The sequence below is a fragment of the Oryctolagus cuniculus genome, chromosome 7 (assembly GCF_051225735.1).
Source record: "Oryctolagus cuniculus isolate XC-2025 breed Fujian yellow rabbit chromosome 7, ASM5122573v1, whole genome shotgun sequence".
NCBI classification, from domain to species: Eukaryota; Metazoa; Chordata; class Mammalia; order Lagomorpha; family Leporidae; genus Oryctolagus; species Oryctolagus cuniculus.
In genome coordinates, this window is record NC_142873.1 from 124,398,272 (window position 1) to 124,422,433 (window position 24,162).

Sequence of the window (24,162 nt, forward strand, 5' to 3'; positions counted from 1 at the left end):
ATCATACTGAATATACAGGAAAATGGAAAATGTGAATGACAATTCATCTTCTGGTTATGTTAAATGTACCATTTGAGTTTTATAACTTAAGCATAGATCAGTGCATCTTCTAAGAATATTTTCTCTTGAACTCTTTAGCTTTAGGCCATGTGCACTGCAACCCTAGAATGTGCTGTCTTTCAGTGATGACTGTGCTGTATTAACTATCTTCCATGCATTTCCATCAGCAAGAAGCATAGGTAAGGGACCCAAATGCCCAGAGGAATAGTCCCATTTGTTTTTATATGACCACTCTAATACTGACCCAGGAGAGTACAACATTCACAAATGGATTGGCAATTATCAGAAGGGCGTGTTTGAGGTACAGAGTAACAATTTCAAAAGAATTGAAAGAAGATAAATGTGAGATAGGCGTAGCCATTTCTGGAAGCTAGCTTAGCACTGAAGAGGGAGTGAATACTGCCTAGGAATAGGGAACACAGGCCAAAAGGTTCCTGCTGCCATCTGTATTGTCTTCAGTTACTATAAACTTAGAGTCAACATCATGGTTTGAAAATGAAAGGGCAGGAGCCAATGCCTGGGCCCACACAAGGCTCAAGTTCAGAGGTGAATGGTAACCTAGAACCCTAAACTTCCGTGTTCAACATGCATGAGAGTTTCTCAGAATCGGTATGTTGGGACCCTTCTGATGGCCCAATCCTGCATGACCCCATGAAGGAAATACCATACCAGCTAATAGAAATGATCTGCTTAGAGCATTTTGTTCTCTCTGCAATTGGAATGCAGATGGAGAGGGATGGAGAGCATGCTAGAAATAAGAAAACAGGACTGGGAGTATCCCTTCCCAATAGTCATTGCCAGCCATGATTAATCTTATGCACCAAAGAGGGACTTAGAAAACTTCACGTTAGGCACTTCTACAGACCACAAACCTGCTCTGGGCTCAGAATATCCTGCTTGGACTGTACAACCAGACAAGGCACTGAAGAATGACTTATACTTTTTTTCAAAAAGATACTCCAAATCATGCAACCAAAGACAGGGGCCCCACTTACTGTCACAAAGTATTACTGGGCCTGGCCCAGAAGTTTCAGTTCTGGCTCAGTGAGACATCCCAAAGAAATGATTTCCAGCTCCCTCTCAGAAGTATATCCACAGGGGCAGGTGTTTGGGTCAGTGGTTAAATTGCCACTTGGGACACCAGCATCTCATATTGGAATGATTGGTTTGAGTCCCCACTACTCTGCTTCTAATCCAACTTCCTGCAAATGTGCATTCTGGGAGGCAGCAGATGATGGTTTAAGTGCATGGATCCTTACTACCCATGTAGGACCCAGATCTCTTGGCTCCTGTCTTTGTTCACCCTGACCTGGCACAGGCTATTGTAGGCATTTAGGGAGAGAACTAGCAGATCGAAGACTCCCTCTCTTTCTCTCTCTCTCTCTCATGAAATAGATGATGAAAAAAGAAGTATATCCATAATAGGCAGGTAGAGTGTCAAGTGGGAGCTGAATATATATGCATTAGAGAAACATACGCAGTTTTCACTGTTCTGAAAGAAAAGCTGTGCCTCTTTAACAGAAAATAGCAAATCTTAGAAACCATTGTGTAAACATTAGAGTGTCATGCTTCTTGTTTTATGAGAGACAGACAGTAGCAGTGATAGCAATAGTTATGACCCTAATAAATAATAAATAAATAAATAAATAATAATAAAGTTTGTTGAATATCTGCTATGTTGGAGGAACATGCTTGATATTTTATGTATGTAGTACCTTTAACATTACAATAGTCTTACAAAGTAGGTGTTGTCTCCATTGATGATATGAAGAAACCAAGGTTCATAAAAATGAGGTGATTTATCCAAGGCCATTCAGCTAATGAGTGGCAAAGCCAGGCTCACACTATTTTAAAAACCAGGTTTCTTAAATTGTAGCTTTTTAAAATATTTTATTTATTTATGAGAGGTAGAGTTACAGACAGAGAGGGAGAGACAGAGAGAAAGGTCTTCCATCTGCTGGTTAACTCCCCAAATGGCTGCAACAGCCAAAGCTGGGCTAATCCGAAGCCAGTTGCCAGGAGCCAGGAGCTTCTTCTGGGTCTTCCGCACAGTTGCAGGGGCGCAAGCATTTGGGACATCCTCCACTGCTTTCCCAGGTCATTAGCAGAGAGCTGGATTAGAAGAGGAGCGGCCAAGACTTGAACAGACGCTGATATGGGATGCTGGTGGAAGCTTTAACAAAGCAGGCCCCTGCATTTTATCTCACTGCCTTTTCTAAGATGGTCTCTAAGTGCTCTCTAAAGGTAAAGAAAAAATAGCCTTTCTTGGGACTAAGGCTCAGGACAGTGCACAATGAGGTGCTAGAAGCAATTTTCATGACCTGAGACTCCTCTCTCCTGGTATAAGACCTACCCATAGTGCCTGTTCTCATCTCTTCTCTTCCTTGCTTGAAGCACACTATCCATCCTTTAAGATTTTAAGCTTTCCACTCTCCCAAAGCTTGCTGTCAGGTTTTTTTTTTTCCTAAATATATTTGCATATCAGCATTTCATTCCTTGGTGGACTATAATTAGGCATCCTCCCTTTCTTTAAGTAAACAAGCATGTGAAGGCTCTTACTAGATGACCTTCAAACTATTTCTGGCTTTGAAAGCACAGTTTTCCTTGGAAACCTGGAGATGAACAACTTCTCTCTTGAAGTGCTGTGGGAATTTAGAAACTCAGATGCTAGGTATTGTGTGACCTTGATCAGGTCACACAGTATGTCTCTAGGTCTAGGTTTTCACCTATCTGAAATGGAGATAAAAATTGGAAATTTTGAGTGGATAATATCCAGTGGCACTTGCTAACCTATTTTCTTTCTCAAACTGGTGTGTAGCAATGGGATCAAATTGTGCACATGTATCTGTGAATTCCCTCCTTTGTGATCATGAGACAGTGCAGGGTAAGAAAAAGAGCTTGGACTTTGGACTCACATAACCCCCAGTTTGCATAGTTTTCTACTTCTATCTGTAAGACCTGGGAAAGTCACTTAAACTTTCTGACAATTCAGGCAACCATATTCTGTGCTGAGTGTCCAGCGCATACATTTAGAGATGTCACCCTTCTGTAACGTCCCTCCCCTTGTAGGCATCTGTGGACATAAAAGCCCACCTCCTTCTCTACTTTTTATGTTCCCTTCCTCATTAAGGCTGATCCCTGGCCTTTGCTGCTCTCCTTTCAGTCCAGGAGCATCAGCCTTATGCTGCTGTCAGTCTTCTGAGCTTAGTGAGGCTGATAATCTATAGCTCCACCTAACTCTAGTCATTCTCTTCCTGGTGTGGAAGTCCTGGGTTCCCTGGATGTTCACCACTCCTATGTTATGTCTTCATAATCAGAATTTTAAGTTGGCTGTAATGATGATGGATAGGACAGAAGAGTGCTCCCCACCCCTGTGCCAGCTTCATTGTGCCCACATGATCCAGGACAATGGTGCCCATGTGCCAAGAACGTCTAACGAAGACGTACACCTATCCTTACTGTTTCCATCACTGCTACCAGCTTCACTGTCCTGGCCAACCAGCTGGAGAAGGACAGTTCTCTTCGCAGCTGGGTGCCTCCCATTTCTACCAACATTTGCTTACTGCTTATGCAGTCATTCATTAAATAAGACACTCATCCAGTTTATTCATTGACAGAGCTACTGGAATGATAACAAACATAGAGCTCTTGTGATCCCTTGCAATGCTAGGTACATTAAATAGGTGACCTTGCTCACTGTGGTTAGGAGCACAGACTCTGAAGTCAAAACATCTGGATTCAAATGCTGACTCTTCTACGTAAGCTGTGTGACCAATTCTTAACCTTTTGGATTTTTCTTTTGGCATCTATAAAATAGAGTCACAAATACTACCCAGAATGTAACAGTTGTCTAGGGTATAAATGAGATACACACAAAATGCTTTGAACAAGAATTCACACACAGATAATGCTCAATAGAAATTAGATATTACTGCTAAAGCACATAATCCTAGATACTATTATTAATCCCATTGGTGGATATAAATATTGAGGCTAAGAAAAGTTGGGAAGTTTTCCAAGTTCAAAGAAGTAATCAAAAGTAGATTTGAGATTCAAAACCAAGCAGCATTATCCCGTATCTTTAATTTATGCCTCTGGGGTATCGGATGGGGTTGAGTGGTGAGGGTTATGGGGAGGGGATGATGTAAAATTAGACAACTAAAAGAAAAGCCAGAAGAAACTACCTGCTTGATATTTATTCTTCCCTGCCCAAACCTTCTAACTATACTTGTGATTTTAAACAATGCTTTACAACATATGACTTTCTAAAAAAATCTTTCTTCTAGATAGTCCATACATTTCTCACATTTGCTGCTATTGTTTTCATTACCTGGAACACAATTTCTGCTCTTAGATAGGCTTAGACTGACCCTGTCTTATGTGCCCTTAACCCAGACACCTTCACATCGATACCTATTGTTCATCCATAGGATGCTTTCTCTGGGACTTCCAGATCACAATTATTCTTTCTGCACCACCATCAGACGCACTGCCTGTGCTCTCAGGGTGATCTCAGCCTTGAATCCTTCCTCTGCCACTCTATCTGGAAAACTCTTAATCTTCCTTCAAGAGCTAACCTAAGTGCCTCCTCCTCTGTGATGTCGTCTGGAAACTGCAGAAGCAGAGTTAGTCATTCCCTGCTCTGAGTGTTCCCTTTCCTCGTGAGCTCTTTTCTCATAGTATTTATCACCAAGTACTCACTGTCTGTTCCCCAGGCTGCTTCAGCTTAGTCTTTAAGGTCAAGGGCTGTGTCTCTTTCACATCAGAATCCCCAGAATGCAGTACAGGGCAAAAGAATAAGCACATATAAGTATGTGTATTAGGTAAACTGAGTGAAATTGTACTGAAGTGAGCTGGGACTTTGTGCATAACTATGAGGTATAAGTGAGAGATAGTAAGGGATTAATGTCCATTAAACTCATGCTAACTAGGTTCAAATGCTGTTAAACAGAAGTATTTGGACCTAAACTGCCTATCCACCTGATAGCCTCCCTTTCATCCTTCTCTTGTTTCCTCTTTCTCTTGCTTTCTCCTGTTTCTCCTTCCTTCCTTCCTGTCATATAAAAATGATGAAGTGCCCATTTTGTGTTTGGTACTACAGCATAGAAGATCTATTATCCCATATTATCCCTTCATGAGTATTACTCAAAAATGGGCTCATTGGAGTACCCAAAAACCCTCTGCCTCCCAAGTGCTCTAATGTAGCCCCTCACATCGTCTCCTTCTGTCTTTTGCAGAATTTAGTCGTGCCCACTGATAGCCATTATCAGCCAACTACACATTGCCTCAAATCTTGTTTCCAGTATTTTTCCTGTGGGTCCTAGTATATGGCAGGTTAATGGTATTCAGAGCATTTTCACATTATTCACCTCATGCCATGGTCAGTCTTGCTGATGCAGAGGTTAAGATAGGACGAAAACCAAGACTCAAAGAACTTATGAGACTCATTTCAAATCTGAACATGGGCCTGGTAAAATGTATTTCTCCAAGTATAACCTAGCTTTTTCACTAGAAGAACCATCTTTCAATAGCATTAAGGCTATTTTGTGCCAGAGAATCAGCTCAGTCTGCACTGGCAAATGGCATATGGAGATAAAATGATGAGAGAGTTGCTGCTGGGAAAATGACATGTTCAAGGTTGTGTCTCAAAGAACAGTAATTCCGGTAATTTCTCACTTCTACCTTTTTGTTTTTGTTTTTCCACTTTGCTCCCCATGCTTTAATGTGTATGTAAAGTTTAGACTGACTCCTTCCTGAAGAAATATGTGAGAAACTATTTTCCTTGCGGGTGTGAGGCTCCTGGGTCGGACCCAAAGAAACCCTAAGAAACTTAATTCATGTATCATATTATCAAATATTCCACTAGCAGTTGCTCTATGCCAGGTCCTGTCTGACCATTGAGGATATAAAAAGCTTAGTACATTCCCTGCCGTCATGGAGCTCATATCATAGTTCAGCCTCAGAGACAGACGTGGTTGCCCAAATACAACTGATGGAGAGACAGACAAAAGTGTACTAAATGCAAGACATGATTGCTTAGTACAAAGTTGTGCCCAGGTACATCAAAGATGAGGGAGCCACTTTGTGTGGAATGTTAAGCAAATCCTCCTAGGTCCTGGCAAACCCCTTGAGTTGAGTCTTGTATTCATGAAAAGATGTTGCCTGGGTGTTCAGTAGTAGGAAGGGTATGTCAGGCAAAGGCAAGCAGCATGTGCCAAGAACTAAGTTTGATGTATTTCAGGAACTACAGGCAACAGCAACTGTTGCTTCTCTTTCAACTTATGAATAGGACATGGTAAGGCTAGATATTAGAAGGCAGGGTGAGCCTACTTCACATACTTCTTTGATGGCTTGTGCTGAGGGCAATGGGAGGTCTCAGGCTGGAGTGACATTTCCCATTTAGTGGATATTCCTATCTGTTAGGAATGGAGCAGGAAAAACCATTATAAAGGAACTAGAAGACCTGGTTCTGCTCATTTTTCCATCTCCTACAGATAGGGTGAATATCTTAAAATAACTCCAAGCCTGTTTCTTTAGCTATAAATTGGAATAATATCTTACCTGTCCACTGTACAGGGTATTTTGAGAAGGAAATGAAGGGATATAAAATTAATTTTTGAATTACGAAATCTTTGTCACTATAATTATTTATAATATCTTTATACTGTTAGGTTTATATTCTTTTTTTAATTTTTATTTATTTATTTTTTTAACTTTTATTTAATGAATATAAATTTCCAAAGTACAGCTTATGGATTACAATGGCTTCCCCCCCCATAACTTCCCTCCCACCCGCAACCCTCCCCTTTCCCTCTCCCTCCCCCCTTCCATTCACATCAAGATTCATTTTCAATTCTCTTTATATACCGAAGATCAGTTAGCATATATTAAGTAAAGATTTCAACAGTTTGCACCCACATAGAAACACAAAGTGAAAAATACTGTTTGAGTACTAGTTATAGCATTAAATCACAATGTACGGTTTATATTCTTAACAGACATCTCGATTCCTTCGGATAACAGAACCAGCTTCAGCAATAAAAAGTTTTGTGATTACTGTACAAGGATACCATTTATACTAAATTTCATGGTACCAATACTATTGAAGGACTACAGATAGGAGGAAAGATTGGGAAGAAAATGGTATTTTTTTACTGGGCATTTGTGTAATGAATGCTATTCCAAGTTCTTTGCTTACATGTAAATCATCCTCTCAATACTCCCATTAAGGTAAATGCTATTATTCATTTTAAAGATCAAAGAGTTATAATAACTTATTTGAAGTAACTCAGCTAGTGAGTGGCAGAGCCAGAATTGGAACCCAGAAATGTATTAGCTCAAATCCTACATTCTTTTCTATATATTGAGTTTGTCGGAAGGAATGTGACAGTGAGTAGAGAAGACAGGAAATGTTTGCAGGTGGGAATGAATACAGCATGTGTTTGAAGGAGTAAGGGACACATTTCTCTTGGGAAAGAGGAGATGAGTTTAGGATCATTGATATTTTTGGCCATTAAGTCTTTAATAATTTGCTGCAGTTTTGTTTAGTTCTTAAATTATACGCAGAATGACTGGACAATGTGAATAGAATAATAAATCTGTTTGGCAGGGAAGGTTACGTCAAATGAGTAATGTTTTAGAAAAAAACAATGAGCTAGACAACTTCAGTGTTTCCTCAGTTTGATTTAAAAAATAGCTAAGAAGGCATTTTATTATGTTTTTATCTTATAAGACACCAAATTCCCAGAGCTTACAGCTGGCAGAAAATTTACTCCTTTTAGAATTCTACAGGCCTCGAATTTTATAAGCTGTACACTTTTATTGCCATCATGTTAGATTCTGAGAGGACCTTGAGCCTGAATCCTTGCCTTGTTTCTACCAGTCTCTTCTCTATAACTATACTGGATGACCAGGATTCTTCACTGAAGTCTCTTCCCTTCTTTTTCTGGCAATCATTAAGGCTTTCTCTTTCAAAAAGTTCTCACTTTGACTTATTCAGCTTCTCATACACTGAAGATAACATCAAACTTGTTACCATGATATTTAAGGTCCTTATAATTCAATCTCTGCTTATCTTTTTAATATCATCTATTTTTCCCTTCTCATTTCTGATTAAACTCTAGCCACGCTAGCCTCTTGGTTATCTCAAATATTTAAAGTTTATTTCCTGGAACACATTTGAGGAGAACTTAATAAGGAGAAAATGTATAAAATGTTGACAGGATGTATGGAAAGCATATAATGTGATACCTGGGGGTAGTAATATTGGGGTGCTGTTACCACACAAGACTTGAAGAGGCAAAGAAAAGACAGAAGTAGTTATTACATCCTAAAACTGTATAGTTATGTTGAAAGGATAACCTGATAGAAGTTGAAAAAGGATTGAAGGACACAACTAGTTTAAAGTGATTTCACAGGAAAGGAAACCAAGAAAGCACATACTCAAAGGATTTTCTACTCCCTCATTTTAAAAAATAAGTATTTACTTGAGGGAGGACTTGCAGCAGCCGGGGCTAAAGCAGGTGGAAGCCAGGAGCCAGGAACTCCATCTGGATCTTCCATGTAGTGTGGATGGTAGCAACGCTAGCACTTGGACCATCAGCCAATGCTACTCCAGGATGTTGGCAGGGAATTAGATCAGAAGTGTGGATTAGCTAAGACTCTAACCAGGTACTCTGATATGGGATGCAATACTACAAAACCTGCCCTCTTCCTTCTCATGTCCTGCTGAAGCTCCCCACTGACTAAACTCAACCTGAAGGTAGAGAGCAAGAAGACCCTTTTTATTTGGTAGCTTGAACCTGTTGTCAAGATCAGCAGCTCTATAAGGTTCAAGTCAGTACATTCAAATCAGCCTTCGGAGGCAGAAACCTGCTGCACCACAACGTTAGCCCTATTTTATTAAGAAAGGTGAAGAGTAGTATCTGAAGAAGCAAACAGAAGATTTTTAGCAATCTCTCTACTAGAGCACTCTTGCCCTGAACTTCAAGTGGGTTTCTGGTCATTTGTTCCTTAGCTTTTCACAGAGGTCTCCCTGACTACTCAGTCAAAAGAAACATAACACCACCACTCACTCCACCAGCGGAAGCCTCACTATTAAATCCCTGTGGCTCATTTTATTCATAGTGTTTATCCACACCTGCACTTACATATTTTATTTTTATTATTAAACTTAATCTTCTATCTCACCCCACTAAAATGTAAGCGTTATGTGAGCAGGAGTCATATCTGTTGGATTCACTACTGTGTCATATGCACCTAATATATTGCCTGAAGCATAGTCAACACTCAATACACCCAGTAATTCTTTATTAAATAAATTATGTATTGTTCTTTCTTTTCAAAGAACCTCTAATTTTGTCAAAATATTATCATAATATGAACTGTGTAGTTGTTTCCATATCTTACTCTATTGAACTTATTTTTAAAAAAAAGATATTTATGTATCTGAAAGGCAAAGTAACATAAAGAGAGAGACACAGGGAGGGAGGAAGAGAGAGAGAAAGTGAGAATCTTCCTTCTGCTGTCTACTTCCCAAATGACTACAATAGCCAGATCTGGGCCAGGCTGAAATCAGGAGCCAAAAATTCTATCTAAGTCTCCCACATGCGTAGCAGAAGCCCAAGCATTAAAGCCATTTTCTGCTGCCATCCCAGGCATATTAGCAGGGAACTGGATCAGAAGCAGAGTAGCCAGGAACTCAAACTCCTACTCAGATATGTAATGCTAGTGTTGTAAGTGGCAGCTTAACCTGCTGCACCACAATGCTAGCCCTATTTTTTTAAGATTTTTGAGAATAAACATTAATTTATTCCTTTATATTTGGCATCTGGTAGAGGCCTGGCAAATAGTAGATGAATACCATTTTGTTAAAAAGAAATAGCAGTTCATTTTAAAGCAAGGTAAGAATTTGACCACCGGGTGCCATCTCCAGAGAATTCTATTTGAGCTCAAGAAACTGTCCCATTTTTTTAAAGTTTTTATTTAATGAATGCATCTTTTCATAGATACAACTTTAGGAATATAGTGGTTCTTTCCCCTATACCCACCCTCCCACCCCGACTCCCATCCTACCTCCCTCTCCCATCCCCTTCTTCATTATGGTTATTTTTTAGTTTGATTTTATATACAGAGGACCAACTCCTTGTTAAGCACAGATTTCATCAGTTTGAACACACACACACACACACACACAACATACAGAGTACAGTTTGAGAACAAGATTTGCAGCTGATTCTCATAGTACAACTCATTAAGGATGGAGGTCTTACATGGGGAGTGAGTGTACAGTGACTTCTGTTATTCCTTTAACAATTCACGCTCTTATTTATGACATCAGTGATCACCCAAGGCTCTTTCCATGGGCTGTCAAGGCTATGGAAGCCTTTTGGGACCACAGACTCCATCAGAATTTGGACGCAGCCATAAGCAAAATGGATGTTCTCTCCTCCCTTCAGAGGAAAGTACATCCTTCTTCTTCTTTTTTTTTATTTGACAGGTAGTGTTATAGACAGTGAGAGAGAGAGAAAGGTCTTCCTTCTGTTGTTTCACTCCTCAAATGGCCACTACATCTGGCGCTGCACCAATCCAAAGCCAGGAGCCAGGTGCTTCTTCCTGGTCTCCCGTGTGTGTGCAGGAGCCCAAACACTTGGGCCATCCTCCACTGCCCTCCTGGGCCACAGCAGAGAGCTGGACTGGAAGAGGATCAACCAGGACTAGAACCGGGTGCCCATATGAGATGCCGGTGCTGCAGGTGGATGATTACCTAAGTGAGCCACGGTGCCAGCCCAAAGTATATCCTTCTTTGATGGTCCTTTCTTTCCACTGAGGTCTCATAGAGATCCTCCGTGTAGGATATTTTTTGCCACAGAGTCTTGGCTTTCCATGCCTGAAATGCTCTCACAGGCCTTTGCCAGACCAGGAAGCCTTAAGGGTTGATTCTGAGGTCAGAGTGTTATTTACAGTGAATGTCATTCTAGGAGTCTGTTGTGTGGACTGCTTCCCATATTGGACATTCCTTCCTTTTTAATTCTATTATTATTACCAGGCACTTGATGTTATTTATATGATCACTTTTACACTATCTATATGTTGACTTTAACATTTAATATGATCATTTTAACAGTTAAGATAGCATTTATACCACTGATTTTAATGGGTTTAGAGTCCCATGATAAGTTTTTAGGCTGTATCCTTAGAATTAAGTCTGTAGGACTCTATGCAGAACTATAATACTTTACATTTTTAGATTACCTCCTCCTTCTTTTATTCCCCCTCTTATTTTTTACTGGGATCTTTTTCCAATTGACTTAATATACATATGATTATCTCTATGTTACATAAAGAGTTCAACATATAGTATGAAGAAGAGAAAAGAAAAAGAAAGAAAGAAAACAAAGAAAAAAAAGGAGATACAAAATAAAAAGTAACAATAATAAATTGTCCCTCAACAGTCAGGTCAAGGACTATTCAAGTCATTGATTCTAAAAGTGTCAATTTTGTTTCTATACCTTTCATTTTTGGAGTCTATTCATTATCCCAAATCAGGGAGAGCATATGGTATTTGTCTCTTTGGGACTGAGTTATTTCACTAAGTATGAAGTTTTCCAGCTTGCTCTATATTGTTGCAAATGACTGGATTTCATCGTTTTTTACTGCTGTGTAGTATTCCATAGTGAACTTATCCCACAATTTCTTTATCCATTCTTCAGTTGATGGGCATTTAGGTTGATTCCATGTCTTGACTATTGTGAATTGAACTGCAATAAACATGGAGGTGCAGATAGCTCTTTTGTTTACTGATTTCATTTCCCTTGGGTAAATTCCCAGGAGTGGGATAGCTGGGTCATATGGTAGGTCTATATTCAAATTTTTTAGGTATCTCCATATTGTTTTCCATAGTGGCTTTACCAGTTTTCATTACCACCAACAGTGGGTTTGGGTGCCCTTTTCCCCACATCTTCTCCAGCAGTTGTTGTCTGTTGATTTCTGTATGAGGGCCACTCTAACTGGAATAAGGTGAAACATGTTTATTCTTCCAAAAGCAGATTCAATGATAATACCAATCCAAATACCAAAGACATTCTTCTCAGATCTAGAAAAAAATGATGCTGGAATACATGTGGAGAAACAGGAGACCTCAAATAGCTAAAGCAACAAAAAGCCAGAAGCATCACAATACCAGACTTCAAATCATACTACAGGACAATTATAATCAAAACAGCCTGAAACTGTTAAAAAATAGATGGATAGACCAATGGAACAAAATAGAAACACCAGAAATCAATCCAAACATCTACAGTCAATTTATATTTGATAAAGGAGCTAAAACCAATCCCTGCAGCAGGGACAGTCTCTTCAACAAATGGTGCTGGGAAAACTGGATCTCCACATGTGGAAGTATGAAGGAAGACCCTATGTTACACCTTACATAAAAGTCCACTCAACATGGATTAAATATCTAAATCTATGCCACAACACCATCAGATTAATCGAGAACATTGGGGAAACCCTGCAAGACATTGGCACAGGTGAAGAACTCCTGGAAAAGACCCCAGAGGCACAGTTAGCCAAAGCCAAAATGAACAAGTGGGATTACCTCAAATTGAGAAGCTTCTGTTCAGCAAAAAAAAACAATCAGGAAAGTGAAGAGGCAAACAACAGAATGGGAGAAATTGTTCACAAACTGTGCAACCGAAAAAGGATTAATAACCAGAATCTACAAAGAGATCAAGAAACTCCACAATAACAAAACAAACAACCCGGTTAAGAGATGGGCCAAAGAATTAAACAGACATTTTTCCAAAGATGAAATCCAAATGGCCAACAGACACATGAAAAAATGTTCAGGATCTCTAGCCATCAGGGAAATGCAAATCAAAACTGTTCCATTTTATTACCTAATCATTGCCTCCCTGGGGCTTGTCACTTAAACTGCTACAAAGATAACACCCTATCATCTCCACCTAGGTCCTTCAAAGCATCCTCAAGTTCTCACTTAATGTTTGTTGCTTCTTGCACTAGATGTATTTCTAATTAGCATCTTGGCTAACTTCATAGTCCACAGTAAAATATAAGAAGAAAAATAGAAACAACAAATACTGTAGAAGAAATGGACTAAGAGCCACTGTGAGCAGCATCTGAGAGTCTAACAACAAAACAGGAAATAGAAACAACCATGGTGATATGGAATCTTACTCACTTATTATGTGTTTCCCAGTATCTGGAAAATTGCTTAATATATAGTAGTAGTAGTAATAATAATTATGATTAAAATAATAGCTTAGGGATATTAAATGACAGATACCTGATGTACACTTAGGTTTTGGTGTCAGAGTCCATGGTTAGTAATTTTTTTAATTAATTATAAATAAAAAATGGAAGAATTCAATGTGTTACTTTTCTCTTTCCATTTGACTCATGATTGGATGAATTTATACTTAAGAAGAAATGAAATTTATATTATACTTGCAATGTTTGTTAAACTGAGTATCAGCTAATCTAAATAAAGTGAAATTAATAATACCTTCTCTTTTTTAATATTGGTAAATGTTACTGCCTATTCCTATGGTATTTAAATATAAACTCCATTAAAGCAGTGCTTCTCCCTTGATTGTATGTATCAGTAATTAAGCAATTTCTTAACTCTAAGAAATGGCACCTACTGAGGCCAGTGTTGTAGCCCAGAGGGTTAAGCTATTGTCTATGATGCCTGCATCCCACATGGGTGCCCGTTCAAGTTCTGGCTGCTCTACTTCTGATCCAGCTCGCAGCTAATGCTCCTGGGAAAGCATCAGAAGATGGACCAATTTCTTAGGCCCCTAAACCCACATGGGAGTCCTGGATGAAGCTTCTGACTCCTGGCTTTTGTGGCCATTTGTGGTGTGAATCAGAGATTCTCTTTTTCAGTGTCTAGCTCTCTCCTCTTTATAACTCTGCCTTTCAAATAAATAAATAAATAAATAAGTCTTTTAAAAAAAGAAATGACAGCCACCTTAGGAGCCCTGACAAGGAGTACAAATATTTAGTCATATTTATACAAAATAGCAATTTTCGTTTAGGCATAATTCCATTGCATTTATAGCCCTTGCCAGAGTTGTGCCAGTCATATGACTCCAGCAACTGCTAGAAAAAGAGGACTAAACTTCAGCCTAAAAAGGAAAGACAAGAAAAATATCTGGATACATTTCATATCAGGCTGACAGCACCTGCGATTCTATTTCAGTTGGCCTGAATGCATACCAACGGTCACATCCAAGAAGTCTTTGTCTCTTGTAACTGGAGAATCAGCAAAAAATGGGATTTTTTTGAAACACTTTACCAGCTGCCTTAGTTCCTCACCAATCACATCCTTAGATCCTTGACAGCTTTTTTAGATGGCAAAAAAACTTTTTTTTTTCCCTTTGGCGATTTTCACAAGTTGAAAGGCTGTATTCTTCCATGCTAGCTTGTGGGGACCCCATATTAAGAGGATTGTGTAGCTTTCCTGGAGCAGGGAGCCTGGCAGAAGAAAGGCCAGGAAATGAAGATGAAGGAACCAGAGATGCTGAGTCTGGAGAAGAGCCTGGCTTTTGGATTCGCTAGCTCTACACCTCTAGGCCATTTCACATCTGGGTCACTCTGAGTGTAGATATCCTTATGTATAATTTGTTCTTCCAGTGTTAGGTGTAGAGTGGGCAATATATGGGAAGTGCCCCTAAAATTATCATGTTCTACCTAACTTACATTGTTTTATTACTATCTAAATCCTATTGAAGGAAAATATTCAGTCAAAAAGTAGTACATTAAAATTATTAGAGGCAGAAGGCCTGAGTGCAGGTTTTAGTTCGGCCCCTTATAGCTGGATGACTTTATGCTATTCTTTTAGCATTCTGAGCATTGGATTCCGAATTTGTAGAATTGGAATTCACAAGTGCATTCAAGAAACAGAGATTGAAGCCTTGTTTTGTGACCTGGTAATGTATGAAGGTGAAAAATATAGGTGCTTAATTATATCTTGTTTTGGAAACAACAAGTAAAACCAGAAAGGATCAAATGCTGTTGCTCTGTAAATATATGGATCTACCATAGTCAAAAGCATCACTGCATATTTCCAAGCAATATTTGAGAGAACAAATAATAAAAAAGAGTGTTAAAACGGGCCCTACCAAAATGTTTTCCACCCCAATTTCATTTGATAATCACAATAGTCCTGTGGGGTAGGAAAAGCAGTATTACTGTTCCCCTCACTTTCATCCATTCATTTACTAATTTAACACATGTATTGAGTACCAATTATTATACATAAAGTAGAGTAATTGTTGCCAAACTATAAATGTGTCATTTCCCACATGCTTTTCATTCACAAACAAAATACAAAAAGATCTTAACTATATATTTCCTGTACAGCACTGTAGAAAAGAAAAGGTCATTGGGAATTAAGGTGAATAGGCTTGGGTTTGAATTCCACTGTACCAGGACTGACTGAGAAACTTCAGATAATTTGTTGGACTTTGCAAATAACACATTCTCAATACATAGTATGAGAAGGAATGGGTGCGTGGGTGGAAGGATGATGCCATTTCACTTCTCTAAGCCTCACTTTGCTCTCCTGTAATATAGAAATGACTCCTGGATGCCAAAGTGTTTATGAAGTTTGCATCTACTTTAAAAAATACTTTAAAAAGTTGCTTCTGTAAATGAAAAACCAATAAACATGGCTGCACTGGAGCCCCATCCACCTCTTACCCAGCGCAGACAGGCATAGAACCCCCATGTAAATTGCTTGCTCTGCTCTAGCTCGCATGAGTACATTTCAAAAAGCTTTCCTATTGGCCAGATTACTCTGGCTGATTTATTGAGAATGGCCTATACATCTACAACTAAGGAAACAAGTGGCAGTGCTATTTCTATATCTGGTGTCTTGAACCCATGTTTTAGCAGTGGATTAAGTATTGAGTATATTTTAAAAGAATACCCAGTGGTAATTTTTAAGTATCACATGTAGAGTGTAAGATAGGAAAGAGTTAGGGATGATTTAAAATTATTGTTGTGACCACTAGGAGGATGGAGTTTCCATGAAATGAGATGGGAAAGACTAAACAGAGTAAGATTGTGAAGATCAGATGTTCAGTTTGGGGCATGTTAAATTTGAGGTGTTTATTAGATTCCGAGGTGAATTGTTGAGGTGGCAGTTAGATATATGAGTCCAGATATGGTATAGGAGGTTTGAGCTAGGGATATAAATTTGGTCAACAGGGCCACAGAAAGTGAAATAGGGTGACAATAGCCATTGCATTTGACAACAAGGAAAGCTTATGTGATATTTTCAGAGTCATTACAGTGATATGGTGGGTGCAAGGATATAAACTATAGTGGGTAAAGAAGTAAATTGACATCAAAGGAGTTATCAAAGTGTGGATTACTCCTCAAAGTATTTTGGTAGTCTGGGGCAGAAAGTTGCTGTTTCAGTGTAGAAGTTGTGGCACTATTGGACACTTCAGGATTTTTAACACACTTTAGTCTATTAGATTCTGCAAAATCTCTCTCCAACTGTTCCTTCTTTGGCTCTTCTTCACCTGCCTGTTCTTTAAAACATCTGTCTGTCGTATTCTTCTCTTTGAACTTTACTCACCCACCTGGAACAAGACATAAAAGCCTAGCATGGCAATCAAGACTCTACTAGATCTAGCTCTGGTGTATTAGTACAAATGTCTTCCACACTCTTACCACTCTGGATTTTTTTTTCCAGTCCCAGAGCTCTTCACCTTTAAGCATATTCTTCATTTTGCTTAGAAGCCCCTCCTGTTCCCTTTCTTCATGTAAATCCTTCCTTCCTGTCCAGGACTCTGCATAGATGTCATTTCTTCCAGGCAACCTCAAGTTCCCCTCCCTTACCTGTAGTAATTACTGCATATTCTGCTTTTTCTTGTAGTGATTATTACTTACAGCTTGTGCAAAAATGGCATAAATTAGGGCCAGCATAGTGTGTTAATCTGCTGCCTGTAACACTTGCATCCCATATGGGCACCAGTTTGTGTCCCAGCTGCTCCACTTCTGATCCAATTCCCTGCTAATGGTGGGAAAGCAACCAAAGACGGCCCAAGTGTTTGGGCCCCTGCACCAACATCAGAGACCAGGATGGAGCTCCAGGCTCTTGGCTTTAGCCTGGCCCAGTCCTGGTCATTGCAGCCATTTGGGGGAGTGAATCAGAAATCTCTAACTCTGTCTTTTAAATAAAAGTAATAAATCTTTTTAAAAAATGACATAAATGATTTTATAGTGGTCAATAAAAATATCCCAGAAAATGTTGGATGATGTCTTAGCAAAGAAGTTCTAAGTAATTTCTGGAGCATTGACATTCTATGTGATTCTATTACTATCAATCATGCCAAAGATGTCCAGTTCTAACATTATCCACTCATTCAGTCATTCACTATGTCATTTACCTACTTTGTGGCCTAAACAGTTTCCCCAATCCCTACACAATCCACTAGCCTAAGGCTGAAACTTGTTTCTGGTTCTTAATTAATTGTCCAATCCAAATGTCAGGATCATGAGTGTTAATCTGAGTATCAATCACTTTATGCAAAATGAAAACCGTAGTTTCCACGGTAGAACATGGTAATACATTATAATGCAATTATCCTGAAACCAAAGTATACACAGGATACATAAAGGACATCCCCTCTAGGGAGTTTTCCTGGTATTCTCATACCAGCCTTTCCCACCTCTGTCTTTCAAACTTCTGTCATTGCATTTATCATATGGTATCATTCATCTTACACCATATGGGGAATATAAGCATTAGTTTAATATTATGTTCATAGCATGGAATTTAGATCCAGGTATACCTGGGTCCAAATTCCCATTCTGCTACTTCTTAGTTATGTGACCTTGGCAAACATCAGTAAATGGCTCTGATCCTTAGTTTCATGATTTATAAAATGTCAACTTCATTAGGAAACAATGTATTGGCACTATGAAACACTTGGCAAACTAGTAAGTTACTCAGTAAATATTTGTCAATTTGATTTCATTGAATTGATTTATATCATAAAGCATTCCTTCTGCTTCTAATGCCACAAATTATTAGGGGAACAAAATTTAAATAATTAATTTTTTTATTGCGTGGAAAAGGTTGTAGTTTAGCCTGCTGTGAATCTCAGTGATGGACTGATTATCTGAAGGACTAGCGTATCTTTGTATTTAAATAGGCCAAACTGAATTACAGTGTAAAACATCAGCAGGAATTCCTGTGGAGTGGTATTTTTCAACATAAACCATTATCCCTGGCCATAGGTATAGAGATGGTAAAGCTTCTATATTCATATTTTACATTAAAAATAAGATGATTAATTCCACAAGTTAATTTATTATATTTGTCACCTACAATAAAATTCAAATTTAATAGTCTAGTAGTTACAGATATTAAAGAATGGCTTATTGAAAAGTCTGTAATTTGATACCATTTTCTTAATAAGAGTGTGTATGTGCTATTTTCTAGCAAGAAATATGAAATAATTTTTATAGCACTGTTTTCCAGTTGTGTTATTTTAGCAATTTCAACTTGGTCTCTAGTAGGATTCATAAATTTCACAGTAGCAAAATATCTGTCAACTGTGTGAATAGCAACATGTAGTGGACAAGTGTAGCTTGAAGTTAGAAAGGTCTGTGTTGGAATTCCTTCTTCTCTTTGAGCACATTCTTCATCTGTAAAAGGTAGAAAATGAGAGTGTGTTTTCAAGGTAATCCTGTCAAATGACTCGAAGCAAGTGAAAAGCCTGGCAACTGGTGTCTTAGTCCACTTTCTGCTGCTGTGACAATGCCGAATACTTAGTAAATTATAAACAACGGAAGTCTTTTTGTCCACAGTTCTGCAGTTTAGGAAATCAAGGGCTCGGTGTCCACATCTGGCAAGGGCCTCCATACTACATTATCCCACGGCAGAAGAAGGGCAAGCAAGTGTGTGAGATGGCCATGGACTATGAAACCAAACTCATCACCAAAAACCCATTTTAACAAACATGGTGTTAAAGTTTCTGCCTCTTGGCTGGTGCCGTGGCTCACTTGGCTAATCCTCTGCCTGCATTGCCGGCACCCCGGGTTCTAGTCCAGGTTTCGGCGCCGGCTACTAGTCCCGATTGCTCCTCTTCCAGGCCAGCTCTCTGCTGTGGCCCGGGAGTGCAGTGGAGGATGGCCCAAGTGCTTGGGTCCCTGCACCCACATGGGAGACCAGGAGGAATCACCTGGCTCCTGGCTTCAGATCAGCGCAGCGCCGGCCATAGCGGCCATTAGGGGAGTGAACCACCAGAAGGAAGACCTTTCTCTCTGTCTCTCTCTCACTGTCTATAATTTTACCTGTCAAATAAAAAAAAAGTTTTTGCCTCTTGATACTGTAAAAACGTCAATTAAATTCTGATATGAGTTTGAAGGGACACCCTAAACATAGCCCTTAATCAATATTCTTTTTAAAATTCTTTATACTTTTGTTAATCAATGGGACAGAGTTGTTTGGCTTGCTATAACAGGAAGGTTTTTTGATATTATTATTCTCTATGTGCTTGTTCTTAAATAATCACTACAACCTAATGAAAGAAAATATGAATGTTGAAACTTGAAATATTATAAGTATTTCTTTATAATTTTGAATATGTAATTTTTCCACAATTATTTGGTTATAAAAGAAGTATGTGATCACTCACTGCAGAAAATTAGAAAATATAGAAAAACCCAAACAATAAAACAAAAATCAACCTGTAGTCCCCACATTTCAGTGACAATTAGGTATTTTAATATTTTTAATAGTTGCCAATTTGATAGAAAAATATGGTATTTAGTGGTTTTTTACATTTATTAAAATGTTAATGAGATTAGAAACTTTTTCATCTGTATATTATTACTTTATCCATTTAATAAACTGATTATTGAAATATTTTACTAATTTTCTTAAAAAAGTGTTTACTTTTTCTTAATAATTTATAAGATCATTGCATACATTAATGATAATGCCTAACACAGGATAAAAAGCATTTGCTATATGAAATCCTTCATGGTATTCTGGCTTTAAGGTAGAGATTTCCAATGGACTTGAACTTAGTTACTATTTAGATTCTCTTCCAAACCCAAATCACATGACTATCATTTATAATCACTATGATTCTCCTTAGTTTCACTAAAGATGTAATGACATACAAACAATATACAGAACAGTATATATTTTAATCTCATAATTTTATAATTGTCACCTCAAATCCTATTCAAAACTAGACTTACCATCACTGCCTGTAACCTATGCCCTTAAAATATCTTTTAAGATACTACATCACTCACCTTGTTGTGCAGGGCAGAGCCAGGGAGTTACCATTTTTTGAAAAAATATTTATTTTATATTCTATTTCTATAAGGTGCACTATTTTCATGCATTTCATATATACAGATTTAGAAACATAGTGATACTTCCTACCCCACCCTCCCTCCTCCTACCTTTCTTATTCAAGTTACTTGAGTGGCAAAGTTACAGAGAAAGTGGGAGAGACAGAGGGAGAGAAATCTTCCATCTACTGGTTCACTCCCCAAATGGCCACAAAGGCCAGAGGTAAGCCAGGCCGAAGCCAGGAGCCAGGAGCTTCCTCCAGGAAACCCAGGGGCTTGCTCTGGGTCTCCCATGTGGATGCAGGAGCTGGATCAAAAGTGGTGCAGCCGGTGCTGGAACCAGTGCATGGGATGCTGGTGTTTTTACCTGCTACATCATAATGCCGGCCAGGAGACTTATTCTGATTAGTACTTTTTCCAACTAGGTTACTGGAAGATTTCAACTTAATCTCTTGTCATTCCTAGATTTAATATAAATGTAAACTATATACTCTTTTATATCTGGTTTCTTCATTAAGCAGCATGTCTTTGTAAGTATCAGCAGTTTATTTAATTCCTGAGTAGTATTCGATGATCACACTATAATTTACTTTTTTTAAAAAAAAGATTTATTTCATTTATTTGAAAAACAGAGTTACAGAGACAGAGTTACAGTTGGAGACAGAGAGGGAGGTCTTCCATGGCTGATTCACTCCCCAGATGGCCACAAGGTGGGAGCTGCACTAATCTGAAGCCAGGAGCCAGGAGCTTCTTCCAGGTCTCCCACGTGGGTGCAGGGCCCAAGGACTTGGGCCATCTTCTACTGCTTTCCCAGGCCATAGCAGAGAGCAGAATGGGAAGAGGAGCAGCTGGGACTAGAATCGGCGCCCATATGGGATGCTGCCACTTCAGGCCAGGGCTTGAACTTGCTGTGCCACAGCGCTGCCCTGGAGATTTTTTCAATAAAGTTGATTAATTTTTTAATGGAAAGAAGAACAATCAGATTTCATAAAACATGAACTTTGGGCAATAAATAGTTTGAAATAATTGCCAGTTTCCATTGAAAACAGTCATCTGTTTAGTTCTAGATTTATCGTCCTATGTCACCTAGCTTTATTCACACACTTACTCCTGCCTGCATAGGGAAAAAGCTTCACAATCCTGATCGACCTCTCCTAAACTCCATGTCGTGTGGAGGAATGGTTACCATAGAGGAGGCAATGATGCCTGGGAAGCAAACAGAAACAGCCTTCCATGAATGTCTCCAGAGAGAGCTTGGAGGACATTGAGGAGCTTCAAGCATAAATATGGTCATTCTTTCCATTTAGGCATTCTTTTCAAACGTAACTTGCAGTTTAGACTATTTGCCACATGCTGCTACTGACTAGGGACACAAATGAACCTGAAATCTCTCTAAAGGGAAAGAGTTCACGTTAGTGTTAGGAAGAGAAGATAGGTAGAAAGGACTGTCTGATATGAATACAGGGCACAAATCTGCTTTTGGTTAAATTTGTTCTTTATTTATTTATTTTTTTTTTTTTGACAGGCAGAGTGGACAGTGAGAGAGAGAGAGAGAGAGAGAGAGAGAGAGAAAGGTCTTCCTTTGCCGTTGGTTCACCCCCCAATGGCCGCTGTGACCGGTGTGCTGCGGCCGGCGCACCGCGCTGATCTGAAGCCAGGAGCCAGGTGCTTCTCCTGGTCTCCCATGCAGGTGCAGGGCCCCAGGACCTGGGCCATCCTCCACTGCACTCCCAGGCCACAGCAGAGAGTTGGGCTGGAAGAGGAGCAACCGGGACAGAATCTGGTGCCCCGACAGGGACTAGAACCCCGGGTGCCAGCGCCACAAGTGGAGGATTAGCCTATTGAGCCACGGCACTGGCCAGAAATTAAAAAAAAAAAAAAAAAAAAAAAAAACACTTTAACAGACATATAAAAATTGTGCCTGTTTAGAGTATGCTATATGATGTTTCATTTATATGTATACATCTTGTATTATCTAATCAAGGCAAGTATATTTATCCTCTCAAGCATTTCACATTTCTTTATTTTGAAAACATAAAAAATCTTATCTTCTAGGGTTTTTTAAATAGAGAAATATACAAATCATTAATGGTACCAATAGTCACCCTACTTTGCAATAGGACTCCAGGCTGTCTTATTCCTATCTAGCTATACCTAAGTACCTGTCAATCAACCTGACCCCATTCCTTCCTCTGTACTTCCCTCCCCAGCCTCTGATAACCATCATTAAATTTTAACTTCTATGAGATCACCTAGTTTTAGACTCCACATATGATTGAGATCACATGATATTTATCTTTCTATTCTTGGCTCATTTCACTTTCAGTGACTTTCAGTTCCATCTATATTGTTGCAATTGACAATGTTTCATCCTTTTTATAGTTGAACAATATTCTATTATGGATATTTTCATTATCTATCCACCTTTCTTTTTTTAAAGATTTATTTGTTTTCTTGAAAGTCAGAGTTACACAGAGAGAGAAGGAGAGGCAGAGAGAAAGAAAGAGAGAGAGAGAGAGAGAAAGAGAGAGATCTTTCATCTGCTGCTTCACTCCCCAAATGGCCGCAACAGCTGGAGCTGAGCCAATCTGAAGCCAGGAACCTCCTTCAGGTCTCCCATCTGGGTCCAATCCAAGGACTTGGGCCATCTTCTACTGCTTTCCTAGGCCATAGCAGAGAGCTGTATCGGAAGTAGAGTAGCCAGGACTCGAACTGGTGCCCATATAGGATGCTGGCACTGCAGGTGGCGACTTTACCCACTATGCCACAGCACCAGCCCCCTATCCATCATTTCTTTATCTATCCATCAGTTGATAGACAATCTGTTTCCATTTCTTGGCTATTATGAATAATGCTTTGATGACCATGGCTGTGTAAATGTCTGTTTGACAAATGGATTTCTTTACCCTTGAGTATAAACCCAGAAATGGGATTGCTGGATTATGTTACTCGTGTTTTAGTTTTTTGAGCAACCTCCATACTGTTTTCAAAATGACTATATGAATTTCCATCACACCAACAGTATGCAAGGGTTCCCTTTTCTCCACTTCCTTGCCAATACTTTTTGTATTTTTATTTTGTCTTTTTGATAAAATTCAGTCCTACTGGAGTGAACTGATATCTCATTATGGTTTTGATTTGCACTTCCCTTATGGTTAGTGATATTGAGCATTCTTTTTCATGTACTTAATGACTACCCTGAGACTTACAAAAAATTCTTTGGCTTTAACAGTCTATCTTGAAATGATAACAACACAACATTGAAAAAATATAGAAAAAGAGAGAAACAATACACAAAGAGATAAGAAATCCTAATAAAGCACTCTACATTTGTGCTCCATTCTTCCCCACATTTTTAATATTTAATGTTACATTTGACCTCTTTCTATATTTCCTCTTAATGTTTTAATGCCATAATTATAATATTTTTATTCTTAAAAACATATATATCAATGATTTACATATCAGGTTTATAGCATTATTACATTCAGAATTTGTATGTATAACTTCTCAGTGAATGTTCTACCTTTTGATGTTTTCGTATTACTTGTTAAAATCTCTTTGTTTCTGTTTTGCCATTTTTTGTAAGAAATTTCAGTTAGTGATAAATTATCTCAGATATTTTTTGGGAATGTGTTTATCTCTTCCTCATTTCTGAAGAAAAGTTTTGATGGATATTTATTTTTGGTTGGCATCTTTTTGTTCCTTCAGTACCATAAAAGTCCCACCATACATCTTTCTGGCCTGTAT

The 24,162-nt window shown here is 38.7% G+C and overlaps 1 protein-coding gene and 1 pseudogene across 6 annotated transcripts in view; both read left to right on the forward strand.

The window, feature by feature from the left end:
* Window positions 1–19,059, forward strand: part of LOC149125718 (protein SET-like) — a 65,318-nt pseudogene extending 46,259 nt beyond the window's left edge.
* The window catches only part of LOC100353437 (AGBL carboxypeptidase 4), a 1,500,799-nt gene that overhangs the window by 843,109 nt on the left and 633,528 nt on the right, over window positions 1–24,162 (forward strand). The window lies entirely within an intron of this gene.